The sequence below is a fragment of the Muntiacus reevesi genome, chromosome 15, assembly GCF_963930625.1.
Source record: "Muntiacus reevesi chromosome 15, mMunRee1.1, whole genome shotgun sequence".
Taxonomy (NCBI): Eukaryota; Metazoa; Chordata; class Mammalia; order Artiodactyla; family Cervidae; genus Muntiacus; species Muntiacus reevesi.
In genome coordinates, this window is record NC_089263.1 from 32,809,992 (window position 1) to 32,826,109 (window position 16,118).

The 16,118-nt window shown below is 44.1% G+C and overlaps 1 pseudogene; it reads right to left on the minus strand.

Annotated features, from left to right (window-relative positions):
* Nucleotides 1-3,830: 3,830 nt before the first annotated feature.
* On the minus strand, nucleotides 3,831-13,448 carry LOC136146957 (cathepsin G-like; annotated as a pseudogene).
* Between the last annotated feature and the right edge of the window lie 2,670 nt (nucleotides 13,449-16,118).

Sequence of the window (16,118 nt, forward strand, 5' to 3'; positions counted from 1 at the left end):
TCTTCAGATAGCACCTCTGGCTCATTTTCTCCTACAGCTTCTCCTTCTGTGTTATGTTCATGCATGAGAAATGCAGGGGTGGAGCTACTTCTGGGGTCTATGACATCATTCAGACATGGGGCCTCTGCTCCTTGATCTAGAAACCAGAGTGCTCTTCAAGGAAAAGTAACTCCAACAATGCTGTCTGTGTGCAGAAGAGGCAGCTGCCCACTTTCTCCAAATAGCGTCTTCTATTATTAGAAACTTTTAATAAGAGTTGCAAGAAATTCTTTCTTTAAATTACTTTTAAAATTGTAGTAAAATATACATAATAGAAAATTTACCTATTAACCAGTTTTAAGTGTGCAGTTCAGTGGCATTAAGTACATGAACATCACTGTGCAACCGCCACTATTATCCATCTTAAAAAAAATGTTCACCTTCCCAAATTGAAACTCTTAACCTGTTAGGTAGTAATCCCCCATTACCCCTTCCCCCCAGCCCCTGGGAATCACCATTCTACTTTGTATCCCATGAATTTGCAAGAGATTCGTGTATAAATAAATGCAAGAGCCTTGAGCATGATCACATTATCAATCTTGAACCTCATTTATCACTTACACCTTAATAGGTAGCAGGCGAAACCTGTGCAAACAGACTGTCAGAGAAAAGGGATGGAGAGGGAGCTGCACAGGGAACAAGTCATCACAAACAAGCCTGCCTGTCTTCATCCAGCCCCCGACAACCAGGTTCCTCCTGCCTTTTCCTGCATGTGTACAGGTAGGCTAGAGAGGCCTCACTCTCCAAACTTTGGGCCATCCTGTAAGCTAAAGAAAGAAGTGAGAAGCAAATATCCTCACTCATGTGGGACAACTGAAAGATATCCGAAGCCTGATGAGGGCATCTGTTCTTGTTTTCAAGCAAAGAATAGCCCCAGTTCAAAGTGACTGCCCCCACCTGGGCATTTCTTCTCTAGCCTTTCTACAAACCACATGTATTGAGAAGACTAGGGGATGCAGTGGAAATATTTGTGGAATTGCTTCCAGAAACCACAGCCCTAGTCCTGATCCTCAGGTTTGAGAAAACTCAATGTGTGGCTTGGTCTGGGAGGTCCCAGTCTTTGACTTGGAGTAGAATTTCCACAAGAGAGGATCCTGGGGAGTGAATGGACTCCTGAATATCTTTAAGAGAATAGGTGACGAGCTGGAGGTGTTATTTTTTTCAGAAGAGAGTTACACTGACAGGACACTAGACATGATAGCTCTCCTAAGTTAAGGACTGTCACACTGCCTGAGGTGAATTTCTTCCTGTGGTTCCAGTGCTGGGACAGAAAAAGTAAAAGAAAGAGAAGTGATGATTAATATTTATTGAAATCTTTTTACACACCAGGTACTTTGGAAGGAATTTGTAAATGTACTGTGTCATTTTATCCTCAGAATTCTTGGGGGATTCCTTATACCAAGGATGAAAAAGGAACTCTTACAGAGTTTAAATAACTTGGTAAGTCACAGTAACACAGAGATTCCAGAAGAAACTGAAGTTAGTCAAACACTATACTTCACTGAGATGTATGGATGACTAGAAAGCCCCAGGGAGACAGACTTCATTTCAGAGAAAAAGATGGGGTCACCTAGACCAAGACTTAGACCAAGCCACAGGATCAAGATAGATCTGAGAGTAGCAGGCTGAATGGTCTTGTGGCCAGCGGGACAGGGAGAAAATAGAAGAACAATACCTTCTGATTGAGAGAGGGCTGGCTAGTACTTGAGAGATCAGAGTCCAGTGCCTGGGGAGAACACAACAAGGAATATTTTCCTTAAGTAAACTTTGGACCCATGCCAAACTTCTGCTGCTGAGATTTACTTAATAGGGGAGGGTGCTAAGCTGTGAGAGGTGGTGGATCTGACTTTTGGGATGCTCAAGAAGAGAATTGTCCTCTGGAGGTGAGCCTGGTGAGGTCTGTAGAAACCTTTCCAGCAGGGCTGCTAAAGGCAGGCAGCTGCCTTGAAGGGGCTCAATAGCTGGAAGATCCTTAGGTGGGGAGATGGGTCTGCAATGGAAGTTTCCCGAGTACTGAGTCTGGACTTGGGTGGTGCTCTGGGGCTCAAAATAAACGTCACAGATCTGAGGAGGGACTGTATGGGGGTTCTTCCACTGCTCTCGCCTCCCCCTTCCACCATCAAGTATTCTTACCACCTGGCAAAGCAAACATTTAATAATGAGATTGTTTTCCCCTAGAACATACAAGCAAGACATAATTCCTATGGTTGGGTGGTAGCAAATAAAGGGAAACAATGACTGATTACTTTCAAAGATGCATCCCTGATTAAAATTTTCTTGGTAAATGACTCACACTGAATATTAGGCAAATGACCTTCTGGCAAGATGTATCTAGAAAAATATGATCAAATTTACCAAAGCATATTTGTATACATCAGTCAGGTTTGATATGTGTTCAGCGATTACTCAGGATTACGGAGACTGCGAAAATTCAGGTGGGAAATGTCACGCAGGGAGTAATTAACATTTTTTAAATAGTTGTTTATTTTTGGCTGCACTGGCTCTTTGTTGTCACACGCAGGCTTTCTCTAGTTGTGGCGAGTGGGGGCTACTCTGTTGCAATGCACAGGCTTCTCACTGTGGTGGCCTCTCTTGTTGCAGAGCATGGATTTAAGTATGTGGGCTTCAGTAGCTGCGGTGCACAGACTTAGCTACTCCGCGCCATGTGGGATCTTCCCAGACCAGGGATCAAACCATTGTTCCCTGCATTGGCAGGCAGACTCTTAACCACGAGACCATCAGGGAAACACAGTTAACATTTTGATGAATATAGAAGAACCTCCAGTTGATTCTTTATAGTTACCCTAAAGTGTTAAAACATGCTTTTAAACTATGTGACTTCAGAAATCTATTATTTGAATATAATATTGGTATATTAGTCACAGGCTCATCTTTACAGTAAAAGTCATGTTATTTTAGCCAACATATTATGTGGAGTTTTGTATAATTGTCGAGTAACAAACCCAGAAGGAGACCCTCATCACATGGAAATGAGAACATTGGTCTACAGCACAGAGGGTTAGTGTGGAAAACAGTTTAGAAGAAAGACTCTTTCCATAGACACTTGGGTTGCTCCCATCTCTTGGCCATTGTGAATAGCACAGCTTTGATATGGGTGTTTGTTAGATATTTTTAAGAAAGTAGATTTTTTTTTTCTTTCTTCTATTTCTCCTATGGTTGATATTTTCATTTAGATCTTTGATCCCATTTGAGTATTATTTAGGTTTATGATGAGATGTGGACCTGATTTTATCTCTTTTCCACAAATGACTATTTGTTTCATTGCAATCTATTAAAAATGCATTGTTTTCCAGTGATTTGCACTGCCACATTTATTCTTAAATTGAGCCTCGTATGGAATTTCAATTGTTCCTTTGTGTTTTATGTCCTACCCAGGCCAATGGCATGTGGTTCTCAGGTACCTAAGGGGGCGTCTCTGGTAGACTGGAGAGCAAGGAACCTTTCTCTGGGAAGATGTAGGTCCCTCCATCCACCCCCACGCTGTGGGTAGAGGGGACACAGAGGAATGGATGGCTTGGCGGAGAGAAGAAGCTCCTGCTGACCCCAGGATGGTAGGAATCGGGATTCACTTGTCCTGAGAAAGATACCCCATCTTCCTGATGAAGATGAAGTTTATCCTCAGTCCTGGCATACTTTGTTGTACATGAGTCATGTTTAATGAACACATTAGAAATCAGTCATTTCCACTCCAGGCTAGGGCGTTTATTAAGGCTCTGGGAACTGCCCTGGAGCTGGGCTCTGCCCCAGAGGACAGTCAGTCTCGTGGGATGTCACTCTGATCTCCGCTCTTTGAAGCGTCTCATTGTTCTCCTTATCCAGGGCAGGAAGCTGGAAATTCTGGTGAAGACTGCTGGAGGGGTCCCCATCCTGTCTCCATAGGAGACAATGCCCTGGGCCACATTGCTACACACGAGGGGGCCCCCGGAGTCCCCCTACAGGCAGAGGAGGGAACGGACACTCCGTTTTCCAGGACTCCCCACTCCTGTTGCCCTCTCCCAACCCTCAGAGAAGATGGGGGTTGAGGAAAGTTCCTTCCAGTGCTGGCTGTGTGTGAGATGGGAGGGTGGTGGGGTGCAGAAGAAAAGCTTCTGAATTTTCCCATCACCGGGCTTCAGTCCTGACTGTGGTTGTTTCTCCAGCCCAACCCAGGTCAAGGCACCTTCACCGGCCTCAGGAAAACACTGCACATGAACATCCTGTGTGTCTGGTCCTTCTCCTATTCCCCCAGAGACTGGATGGATGGGGGAAAGCCCCCACCCATCCCTCTGATCTAGGCCCCAGACTGCAGCCATGGGAATGTGGTCTGTCCCACTGCCCGGTCTACCCAAGGTCCCCTGTCAGTGTTGGCAGATGCCGTGGTCTTACCACAAAGGCAGACTTCCTCTGTCTCGGGTCCCCCACACAGATCTGTGTTCGGCCGTTGTATGAGATGAAGCGTCTACTGCATAACCTATCCCTCTGCACCCTCAGCTGCACACTCTGGAGCGTGTCTGTTCTCGTGTTCAGACCAGTCAGGCCCCATCGGCCACGGTGCACCGGATCCCAGGCCTGAGTCTGTTCTGAGTGTGAGGCAGAGGCACCGGCCTCACGAATCAATTACGCTGGACTCTGTTCGCCAGCTGACAAGAAGCGGGCAGGCACTGAGGGACTGTCTATTCTATGGTCATCCCGTGCCCCCCACCGCCCTGGGGGTCTGCCCGGCTGCCCCATCCCTGATCCCAGGACACAGGAAGGCCCCAGGCTGGGAACGAGCCGCCCAGCTGAAGAACCAGAGGGTCGGTACCTGCAGTAACATGATGTCATTGCTGTGGCTCTGCGGACTGTATCCGGGGTGGGGGACGGGTCTGAGCACAGGGATGCGTTGCTGCGTGCCTTCCAGGGTCTTGACGTTGTAGGCCCCCAGGATGACATTGATTTGGCTGCAAAGGAAAGAGAGCCTAGAGGTAAGGTCTGAACCACGGGAACTGTGGTCCGCAATACAAGTCAAGTGAATACCTAGGGTTGACAGACTTCAGCCAAGGAAAGAGACAGGAGGTCTATGGGACTGAACTTTGTGCCCGGGGTCTCCCCAGCCTTGAGCTGGAGGTGGTGGAGGATATAGTGATTTTGGATTTTGCCTCCCCAACAAGAGATTGTAAAAATACCTTGAAGTCATAACTTGAGGCCCAGTGCGAAGGTTTCAACTCTCCCTCTTGTTCTTTTTGATCAGGTCCTCCCCCATTCACACTGGCCTGCTTCTTGTCCGCCAAGCTCTACATGGTCTTTTTTTTTTTCACCCACTCATGGCTAGAACCTACTTTCAGAGATTCCTCTCATGAGCTCTACTGGACCTGCCTTGCTGGTGCCCAGAAGTCCCTGAAGTCCTCACTTTCCTAGGCAGTGAGCTGCCGTCATCACAAAGTCTTCACGCACCAGGAACCCCCGTCAAACTTTCAGACCTACTGGAGTTCGGATCAGAATAAATGCCATGTAGGGGGCGGTAATGGGGCCTGGCCTCTCGGCCTCCGATGATCTGCCCTGGAAGGAAGCACTAGGATTATCTCTGCACTGGCAGGTGTGTGAACATCAGCTTGGTGGCTCCAGAAAGACTGGAAGTTGGGGAGCAGGAGAGATGCTGCAGGGGCAGGGTGAGCTGGTGGCTGGTGAGAATGGGGTCTGCAGGGCGCAGAGTTGGGGGCGGCTCCAGGACTCTGCAGGAAGTGCTGCTGGCTCTCCATCCAGCCTCAGCGCCCTCCCACCTGCCCGGAAGGAAGGGCCAGCTGCAGGCTCCCTCACAGGAGGGTTTCTCTGCTGTGGGGATGGCAAACCCAGAGCCCTCTGGAGGGGCCCGAAACCTGAAGTTCTGTGGCACTTTCTTCCTCAGGGAACTTTCCAGATGCCTGTGAGTCCAGCTCATGAATTTAAAGATCTAGAGATGAGCTGATGGGCCCGCTATCGCTGTATCTTGATTCCCTAGGCTCTGACACAGGGGCTGCAAACTCAGTTCAGAGAGCACATTTATATAGCAGGTAGTATGTACAAGGGTAGTTCTGAGAGCTTTATGTACACTCTGTCTCTTAACTCTCATAGCGACTCTCCAGGTAGGCTTGATATAATTTCTGCCTTCAGAATCTGAAGCTGAGAAACTCTGGACTCATGCAAGCTGCCCAGTGATACAGGGCTAGCAAGTGTCTGGGTGGTCTGGCTCCAGTCTATGGGGTGGAGTTGGGCCCCTGAGAGTGGGAATGGTCACTCATCTGCCCGAGCCCTGGGGGACAGGAGAAAGGCCACCAGGAGCAGGAGCGGCCGCATCTTCCCGGCGAGGCTGCCCAGTCAGTTGCTGCCCCTACTTCCTCCTGTCTGACTTTGAGCCCCTGGGAGAGGAAGGAAAGGTGAGGGTGGGGGGCGGGGGCTCAAGAATTCACAGTCCCATTCTCCTGCTGCTGTGATAAGTTTCATCACCCAGAACTGCCCAAGAGGCTTGCCCACCAACTGCCAGGGACCTGGGGGAAGACAGTAACCGAAGCCTTCAGTGCAATAGCCCGCACAGCTGCTGAGTCAGTGCCGGCCACAGAAATGGGAGCCCAGGGCACGGGGGGGTGGGTGCTGGGCACTGAGCCCCAGAATCCCAAACCCACCACATTCAATAGGGTCCTCAGAGGCACCAAGGCTGGGACCTGTCTACTTCCTCCTTCTCCCTCGGGGAATGGAACATGCGTGTCTTCACCCCCTGGTCCTAAGCCCCACCCAGACCCTTGCTGCTCCCACTTCTTTCTAGAAGCTCTCAAGCGCCCTGAGTAGCTCTGCTCCTGGGGGGTGGAGGGGGCACAGCCAGAGAAAGAAAAGGAAGAGTGAGGTTCTGCCACTGACCATTTCTTTCTCAGGTCACTTGAGCCCCCAACAAGCTCTCAGTGAATCATGATGCTGGGGACGGCTTCTATTCTTCTGCCTCCTCCTCAGGTGAATGTTTTGTGTCCCAGAAGCTTCCGTGCCTGCAGAGAAAGCCCAATGACTTGATTTTGTTGACAGCCCTCAGACCCTGTGGAAAAGCATCTCAGATCCTATTCATCCATGATAGACCCGTCAGCCTAAACCCATCTCTGCACCATGGGCGCTAGCTCCTAAGAAGGAGGCGCCTCACTGCTGTGCTCCCTGTAAGACATGAAGAAGGGGACACTCACCATTGAGAGAAAAGGATGGCAGAGGTCTGTAGAGTAGCACAGGGGGTTGGCAGACACACGTAAAATACTTGGAAGACTCTGTGTTGCCTCAGAAAGCCCTACAGCATGGTTAAAATTTTGCCATAATGTCAGAATTGAATTCTAATTATTCTCAACCTTTTGTGGATTGTTTTAAGGCCACTTGAAAATATTATGATAGGTAAAGATCCTCTCTGCATATATAAATACCTGCAGGTTATCACTTATTCTCACAGCTGCAAGGAACTTAATCATTTCTCAAATGCATGGTTTATGCTTGCAACCTCGTGAAATTTCTTTAGGCATCTAAAAAGTAATATGCAGAAAACAGGAGGGAAAAAGTAAAAAATAGAATAACAGCTTTATTAGTGCCTTAGCATTTGGGTAATTGAAAATCATTGTTACTTACATTTTTTCAGCACTTCATTTTATTTTATAAACTTTAATGTAATTTTTTTAAAGGAAAGATAATGAGTAGCATGCAAAGAAATGGGAGTCAAATATATATAATCATCTGAATGAAGATGTGCATAAGGGATTTCAGTCACAGTGACTAACATTTTATGCCAATTTTTCCTCCAAAAACGACCAAAACAAACCTGTTTAAAATGTCTAAAAACCTGAAAAGCCTTGAAGAATTACCAATGCAGAAGTGACTCAGGCCACAGCTGAAGGAATAACAAGCATCCAGTTAGATAATTATTATTGTTCTGTGTACATTTTCTGAACCCACAAAATTTGAACTTCTGGTTTTGTTTTTATAGCTTCTGTATTAATGAGCATATAATGTGAGGGGTATAGAAATTAAAGACCAAGACCCTCACAAGCAGGTCTAATCAGGCCCCCCACCATGATAAGCTGGGAATTAAAAGTCTACATACTCAAAGTAACAAAAAAGAGTTAATGGGCTATTCCTTGCATGTAATAGCATGAAAGATGGTATTATGTAGATTTTCACAGCCTCTCATACCTTGAACTTCCTTCTACTAATGTGATTACAGACTGTTTCTCAAAGTACCTGGCAAAATCAAATACAAATGTAGAGGAAATTCACTTAAATTCAGTGTTTGAATTACACCTAAATATTGTTTTTCAAATGTAATATGTATATAGCCAAATATAAAAAGATGAACTAGCAAACAAATACAGGATACCATGACTAAGAAATAATAGATAATAAGAATAGAGAAAAAAAACTTTAATTATTGGAATATAATGTCATTAGTAAAATATTGCAAAACAATTGACTGAAATAAAAGCTAGCTTTAAACACACTCCCGGGAACATTAACCTTACAAAATGACACAACATCTGAAAAAGAGCTAAATACAACTTCTAAAAGTAAAAAATATGAGAAAAAAAAATCAAAGTCACAGTGAATAAAGTTAATAACAGATTAGACAAAGATGGGAAGAGAATAACTAACCTGAAAGAGCTTAGAAAGAATTGTCCAGAATGGAGCACAGGCAGGCATAAAGATAAAAATATAGAAAATAGTAGAATTAGAAGGTTGAACATATGTTGGATTAGAAGAAAATCAAGAAAGAAAAGGGAAAATAGTAATATATAATGACATACTAGGTGAGCTTATTTATTAAGCTGATGATAAAAATGCAGTTAGAGGTTAGAAAAAGATAAATAAATCTCAACCAGAATGCAAAAAAAGAAATTGACACTTAGAAATTAATATTATAAAGAAATGGCAGAAAAATTAAGGGCAAGTAGATTAAGATAAACAGATTAAATACTTTCAAATGAATGGGAGGCCAAAGGCTGAATTTTCAACAGCAGCAGGGAGTGGATGCTCCCCAGGAAGAAATATTTTCATGTCATTTGGGAATATTTTAAAACTTATCTTATTAATTGATTAGTAATGATATAGATTAGCAATGGGTTTCCCTCGTGGTTCAGCTGGAAAAGATCTGCCTGCAGTGGGGGAGAGCTGAGTTGGATCTCTGGGTTGGGATCCCCTTGAGAAGGAAAAGGCTATCCACTTCAGTATTCTGGCCTGGAGAATCCCATGGACTGTATAGTCCATGGGGTCACAAAGAGTCTGACATGACTGAGTGACTTTCACTTTCATTTCACTTCAATGATATAGAAGTTATGAATAGCTAATGAAAAAATGAATACATAATGAACATCTTACCCAACAAAAGCAGATTACACACTTGAAAAGCACAAGCAGATCTTTACCATAGATTAAGCCATAGATGAGGTCTCAAAAGTGTTTAAAGGATTTAAATGATACATCATATTTAATATGCCACAATGAGTTTAAACAGAATTTCATAACAAGAATATGAGCAGGAAATCCTTATATCTTAAAAACTAAGGAAATAGACTGCTAAATACAGTGGTTCCTTGAACAACAGTGGTTTGAACTGAACAGGTCTACTTATATGCTGATTTTTTTTCAATAGTAAATCCTAGACTACTGAGCTCTCCATGGTTGGTTGCAAAACCATAGAACATGAGGGCCAACTATAGGTTAGTTATACCTGGATTTTCCACCAGAAGAGTTGGTGCCCCTTATCTCCTATGCTGTTCAAGGGTCAACTGGAAATCATGAGTAAAATCATAATGAAAACAAAAAAATACCAAAATGATTAATGATCAGATTAATTTATAGTAAAATTTGTTGGGTATATCAGAATAAAGATGAAACTTGACCGTTTAACACTATGCCTCAAATTAATTAATTGAAAGGTAAAAAATTAAACCTTTGAATAATAGGAGAATTTCTTTATACACTCATCATGGTAAAAACAGATTATATTGTATATGATACAGATACTGTATTAATATTAATATTGTATATTATACAGATATAAGAAGCATCAACTACCAATAATAATAGATGAGTTCATCTACACTAAAAATGTGTTGGGTGTATATGAATAAAGATAAAATTCTGATTACCAAAGACACTACTGAGATAGTGAAAAGTCAGCAGCATGGTGGGAGAACAAATAAAGAGTTTTTATCTAGGAAATATATATACATATAAATCATATCTATATTGACTTCTAGGTCACTGGGAGGCCAGTAATTTTGAAAATTAGCAGTAAAGAATCTGCCTTCTAATGCAGGAGACACAAGAGACATAGGTTCAGAAACAAAAAAGAGAGAGAGATGGGTTCAATCCCTGGGTAGAGAAGACTCCCTGGAGAAGGAAATGGCAAACCACTGCAGTATTCTTGCATGGAAAATTCCATAGACAGAGGGGCCTGGCTGGTGGCAGTCCACAGGACTACGAGTCAGACCCGGCTGAGCGACTGAACAGCAACACATGAAACTGACAAATCCTTAGAAAATGTAACCTAATGAAACATACTCAAGAAATTTGAATTTTCCTATAAACGTCAAATAATTTGATTCAGTTTTCAAAAATAGTCTATCAAGGACAGTCCCAGGCTCACAGGGATTCACTGGAAATCTGTGAAAAAAAAGTTTCAAGAATGATATACAATTTCTGCTGGCAAGGAGATGCTAAACATCTCCTTTATGAGACTAGCAAAACCTAGATGCCAAACCCAGTGATGACAATATAGGAGAGGAACATTACAGGCTAATGTTATTCCAGTATTGATGTAAGTCAAATTGGTCAATAAGCAAAAATATTAGATCATTTCTAATTTGGGTTTTTCTGAGGATGAGTTGATTTTCATTTAACACACAATTACTGTATATTTGTTTCTTCCCTTACCACACCTGTTGCTGTTTCCTGATTATCATTTTGGTGTACATCTGATTAATAAAGTTGTAGCTGAAATCTTTAAACACACAAACACACAATTGCTATAACAACATGTTGATTGATGAAAGAAGAAACACCATATGATATTTCAACTGAGGGGGGAAAAGGCATGTACCAAAATTCACCATTATTTTAAAAAATTCTTAGCAAAATAGAAACAATAAAGAGGCTCTTTATTCTGATAAAAGGTCTCTGCAAATATCCCATACCAAGCATTATACTTAATGATGAAGTATTGAATGTTTTTTCATTTGAGAGCAAAACAATACAAGGCCACACAGAGAGCCATAATCATCATTTCTCTTTGACATTATATAAGAGATTTTAGCCTGTACAGTTAAGCAGGAAATAGAAGGAAAGCTTCTATTTATAGACATAAGGACAGGAAAAGAGGAAATAAAACTGAGTATATGAGATACACTATACATTGAGAAAGTCCAAGAATTTCCAGATCCATTATTATGATTACTAAGAGAGTTTGACAAATTTTCTAGGAAAAGAATCATTTAAATATTAGTTATATTCTATATACATGGTAATACTGCCAGAAAATGAAGTTTGAAAAAAAATTTAAAGCATGAAAATTGTCAGATAAGTAAATATAAAACTAAAGAAAAGATATGCTGAAAATTATAAAACTTTATTAAGAGACACTTAGAAGATTTAAGCAGAAATATATTCCATGTTCATGTTTGGAAGAGAAAATATTTTTAAAATGTCATTTCTCCAAAAAGCGATCTATAGATTCACTGCACCCAAGAGGTATTTCATAGAACTTACTTGATTCTAAATAGACATGGAAAATAGATGTGGAAAAACCCATGACCAAAAACAGCCAAGTAGTCTCAAGGAATGAGAACAAGATGGTAGGTCTTGCTTTAACAAATGAAGTCATAGTAGTGAAGATGGTGTGGCATTGATGGAGCATAGGGATATAGACTAATGGACAAGAAAAAGAGACCCCACACATATTGGGTCAATGATACACACATATCAAGGGCTACCCACGTGGCTCAACAGTAGAGAATCCACCAAATACTGCAGAAGACCCAGGTTCAATCCCTGGGTCAGGAAGATCCCATGGAGAAGGAAATGGCAACCCACTCCAGTATTCTTGCCTGGGAAATCCCATGAAGGAAGGAGCCTGGTTGACTACAGCCCATGGGGTCACAAAAGTCAGACATGACTTAGTGATTAAAGAACGACACATATATCAAACATGGTTTATGATGGAGGTTTTATGGCAGAGAATGAGGAAAAGACTATCTTTTCCCCTCCTCAATAAGTGGTGCTAGCACAATAAATGGCACTATGGTGTCTTATAAGGCACATCTTTCTACAAGGAAAGAAAATCACTTGGCCCTGCGGCACCCTCTCCTGCTCCTTGACGCTGTGGCCCCAGGGTGACGCTGACTGAGCTGCAGAGAGCAGAGCAGGGGTGAGAGGAGTGTGGGGTCACAGGAGATGCGGCCCAGGAGCTGGGACGGGCGGCGACCTCAGGGCAGGGCTGCAGCTGAGGGGACACTGAGGTGACAGACAGCCCTGGGGGCATGACACTGTGTCTTGTGCTTTTCAGTGACATGAGTGCAGGGCTTCTGGGGGCTTTCTCAGGAATATTGTGAAATTAATGTGAGCTTGCACTAGGAGCTTACAGAGGTGGATTTTGTAAAATCCTCATGTCCTCAAGCCTAATGCATCCCAGGATCTCAGTAAATGTTTATTTTTTTTTGGCTGCACCAGTGAATGGCTTCCTTTTAGCTTTTGGCTGAGATTGGTCGGGATAGTACTGGTGGGATTCAAGACCACAGGGATGGGAGAGGGCACTGCTAAAGACAGTGGGGCAGCTGCGGGCCTGAGAGGCAAGGGGAGCTGGGGCAGAAAACGGACTTCTTGGGGCCTGGAGAAGAGTCAAGGCACCTAGAGAGCTCTGGGTGATGTCACCTAGCCACTTCTGATCAATCACCCTGGACTTCTCTTCTAGCAGGAGTGAAGGGTGAGGGGCACTGAAAAGTCTTCTCTGGTTCTTAAGCCGGGTCCACCAAACACTCCCAAACTGTGGATGGTTTGTCTGAGTTGTCCTTTCTTGGCTGCACTGAGGGATTTTACTTACTCGTATTTTGCAGCTTAACATCCTCCACCAAATGCACAGTCCACTTTCCTGGTGGTGAGAGAGAGACTGAGACCCATGAAAGCTCTTAGTGAAAATCTTTTTTCCAGCCTGCCATCCCTCCTTGCTGTTCCAGCCTGCCATCCCTCCTTGCTGAGTGTCTATGTGGCATCAAACTTATAGTCTTGGGATGGGAACTGGTTCAGAAATTGGAGCTAAGCAGAGGGTCAGGACTGCAGGAGGTTTAGTGAGATGGGTTCTGCCCTCAGGAATGGGGACAGTCACTCACCTGTCCCAGCCCAGGAGGCAGAAGAAAGGCCATCAGGAGCAGGAGTGGCTGCATCTTCCAGAAGGTCTGCCCACATCACAGCTGCTGGGGTTTCTTCCTTCCAGACACAAAGCAGAGAGGAAGGAAGGAGGGGAGGCTCAGTGACCCCCAGACCTCCCAGAGCTGTGCACCCCCAGCCAGGTGTGAGCACGCCACGTGTGTCCATGTTCTCTGCTGTGAGATAGGTGAGAACGGCAGTCACCACACTTGCTCTCCCACTGCAGAGTCACAAAGCAAGAGGAAGCACAAGAAAGTGGAGGCTGGGGTGCAGCCAGCGTTACCAAGTCCAGGCTCCCTGCTGTACAGAAGGTCAGTAAACAGAGAGGTGAGTTGTTTGGGCGAGGAATAGTGACTCTACTTGGAAAGCCAGCAGACCAAGAAGATGGTGGACTTGTGTCCCAAGGAACCGTCTTGCCTGAGTTAGAATTCAGGCTTCTTTTACACTATGATAAGAGGAGGGAGTAGCACCAAACATTTCTTGGTTCCCGTCAGCCTCCAGAGAGGATGTGTCGGTTTCTTCTATCCTGCAATCTTTCCTTGGGGGGCCTGACCAGGATGTGTCCTGTGTTGTAAACAAAGGCATTTTAGCTCAGTGCTCATTACTTGGGAGGCAGGATTCCAGAGATGGGTCATCATGTATAATTAAAACTTGTATTCAACACCCCATTAGTCATTAATCTAATAGATTGCAAAGATTCTTCCATAATGGAGCAGTAGAGGGGTTGGACTCCAGGAGCACCTCAGTGACTGAATCAAGAATGTCTCCATCTCCCCACTGTTGGTTCTTTTATGATTCTGATGAGATCATGAGTAATTACTCAATAGCAAGGCCCAGAGATCTGAGAGACACAGTTCCTGCCCTTGAGAAGCTGACAGTAGGCAGAGGTAAACTTAGCATCTGTGGATAGAGAGAAAGATAGTGAGGACCAAGACAAGCGGGTCTGCTGGGCGCCACGTGAGAAGGCAGAGACTGGACTTGCCTTATGAGCAGGTACCATGGACACACCAAGGGGCCCAAACAGCAATCCCGTTTCCTATCTTGTTACCATTTTAGCCTCACATTTTTGGAGTGTTTAGAATCCCCTGTTTAAATGTAAATATTTCACAACCTAGGGAGCTTTTCTCACCCACAGTTCTGAACAAAAGTCCTGGACTTGATGCTCACTGGACCAAAACAAACCATCCCTGGGACCTTTGGCACTGAGCATCCCTCAGGCTGAGATGGGGGTACTTCCACCCAAATCAGAGTGCTCGTGAGTGGGAAGGGGCTTCCTCTCCAAACATGCTGGTGACTGGTATGTGGTGAAAGAGATATGGATGCTGCTCATCTTAGTAATTACTCCCTGCAAAGTATTCTCTGCCCAGTGTCCAGAGAACCATGTCTCAGATAACCCTGGGACAGACCATCCTAAACATGTGCAGATGACCCCACACTCTATGAGACCCCTGTTCTATGAGGACAGAAGAAAGAGGAATGGAAAGGACAGCATAAGGAGTTCTGTACAACCCAATCCCAAGTGAATTGAAGGAACAACATCTTATGAACAAATAGAAAAAGAGCAAAGGGAAACACGTTTAAGCATTAATGATGATCAGATGATGATGGAATTCTGCACTTCTTTTAACTTTCTTATTTATATGTTCTGTATTTAACTATGATGACTGTTGTTTTTCCATCCAAAATACATTTTGCCACAGTCAAAACTCACTCACCATGCAAATGTTCAGCAAACCACTGCCCTTCAGACTAGCCTTCCCTGAGCTGCATGTTTTAAAAATTAGTAACTTTCCTGAATACATTCATAGATAAAAAATTCAGAGATTATTGATAAATAGAAGGAAAAATTGAGTCAATAACCTATAGGTTATAAGAAACCTTTGAAACACTAGGATACCCCTGAATCCAAAACTTTTTATTACAATGAGTTTCCTTTAGAGATAAGTACATTTATATACACACCCACATGGTAATAATGGAGGTGGGGAGAGGCTGGCTCAGCCCAAGATGGAAGAACTCCCTCAAGGTCACTTGGGGCTGAAGGAGGATGTGCTGTCAAGACACCAGAGGCTGCATAGAGCCCTGGACCCAGGACCCCAAGACAGGTTGTGACAGGCATTCAAGCTGAGCCTGGGAATACTGAAGCCCTCCTGAAACTTTCTCAGACTTCTCACCTCTGTCTCTTGTGATGTAAGGAGGGACTCCATTCAGTGAGCTTCACCTTTATAAACCTCCCCCACTTCTGTTAGCACAGACAAGTGCCCCCCTCAACCCCAGAGCCTCAGGTGACCCTCCTTCCAAATCTGGATTCTCTTCTGTTGCCCCCTGGGCACTGGGATGGGGGATAGGAGAGTAAATGTGGATAACGAAGAGGGCATATGGATGAGACATGAGGATCGTTAACAAGAGGGTCATGTGTTCCTGAGGTGGGGTCTCCCTTCCTGATGGAGCTCATGGGCAGCCTGCAGGGGGACTAACTCTGGGGACATGTGACTGGAGGGAGCTGGCTGTCGGTACAGCAGGAGTTTTTATTTCAGAGTTGGAAGGTGGGGGTGGGGCGCGGTGTATATACTGGAGGAATGAGATCAGATATGAGTAGACGATTGCCTGACAGAGTAGGTGCCTAACAAATGTGTTTAGGTAAATAAAAGAGGAATCAGTGATTTCTGCTCTAGAGATGAAAGTTT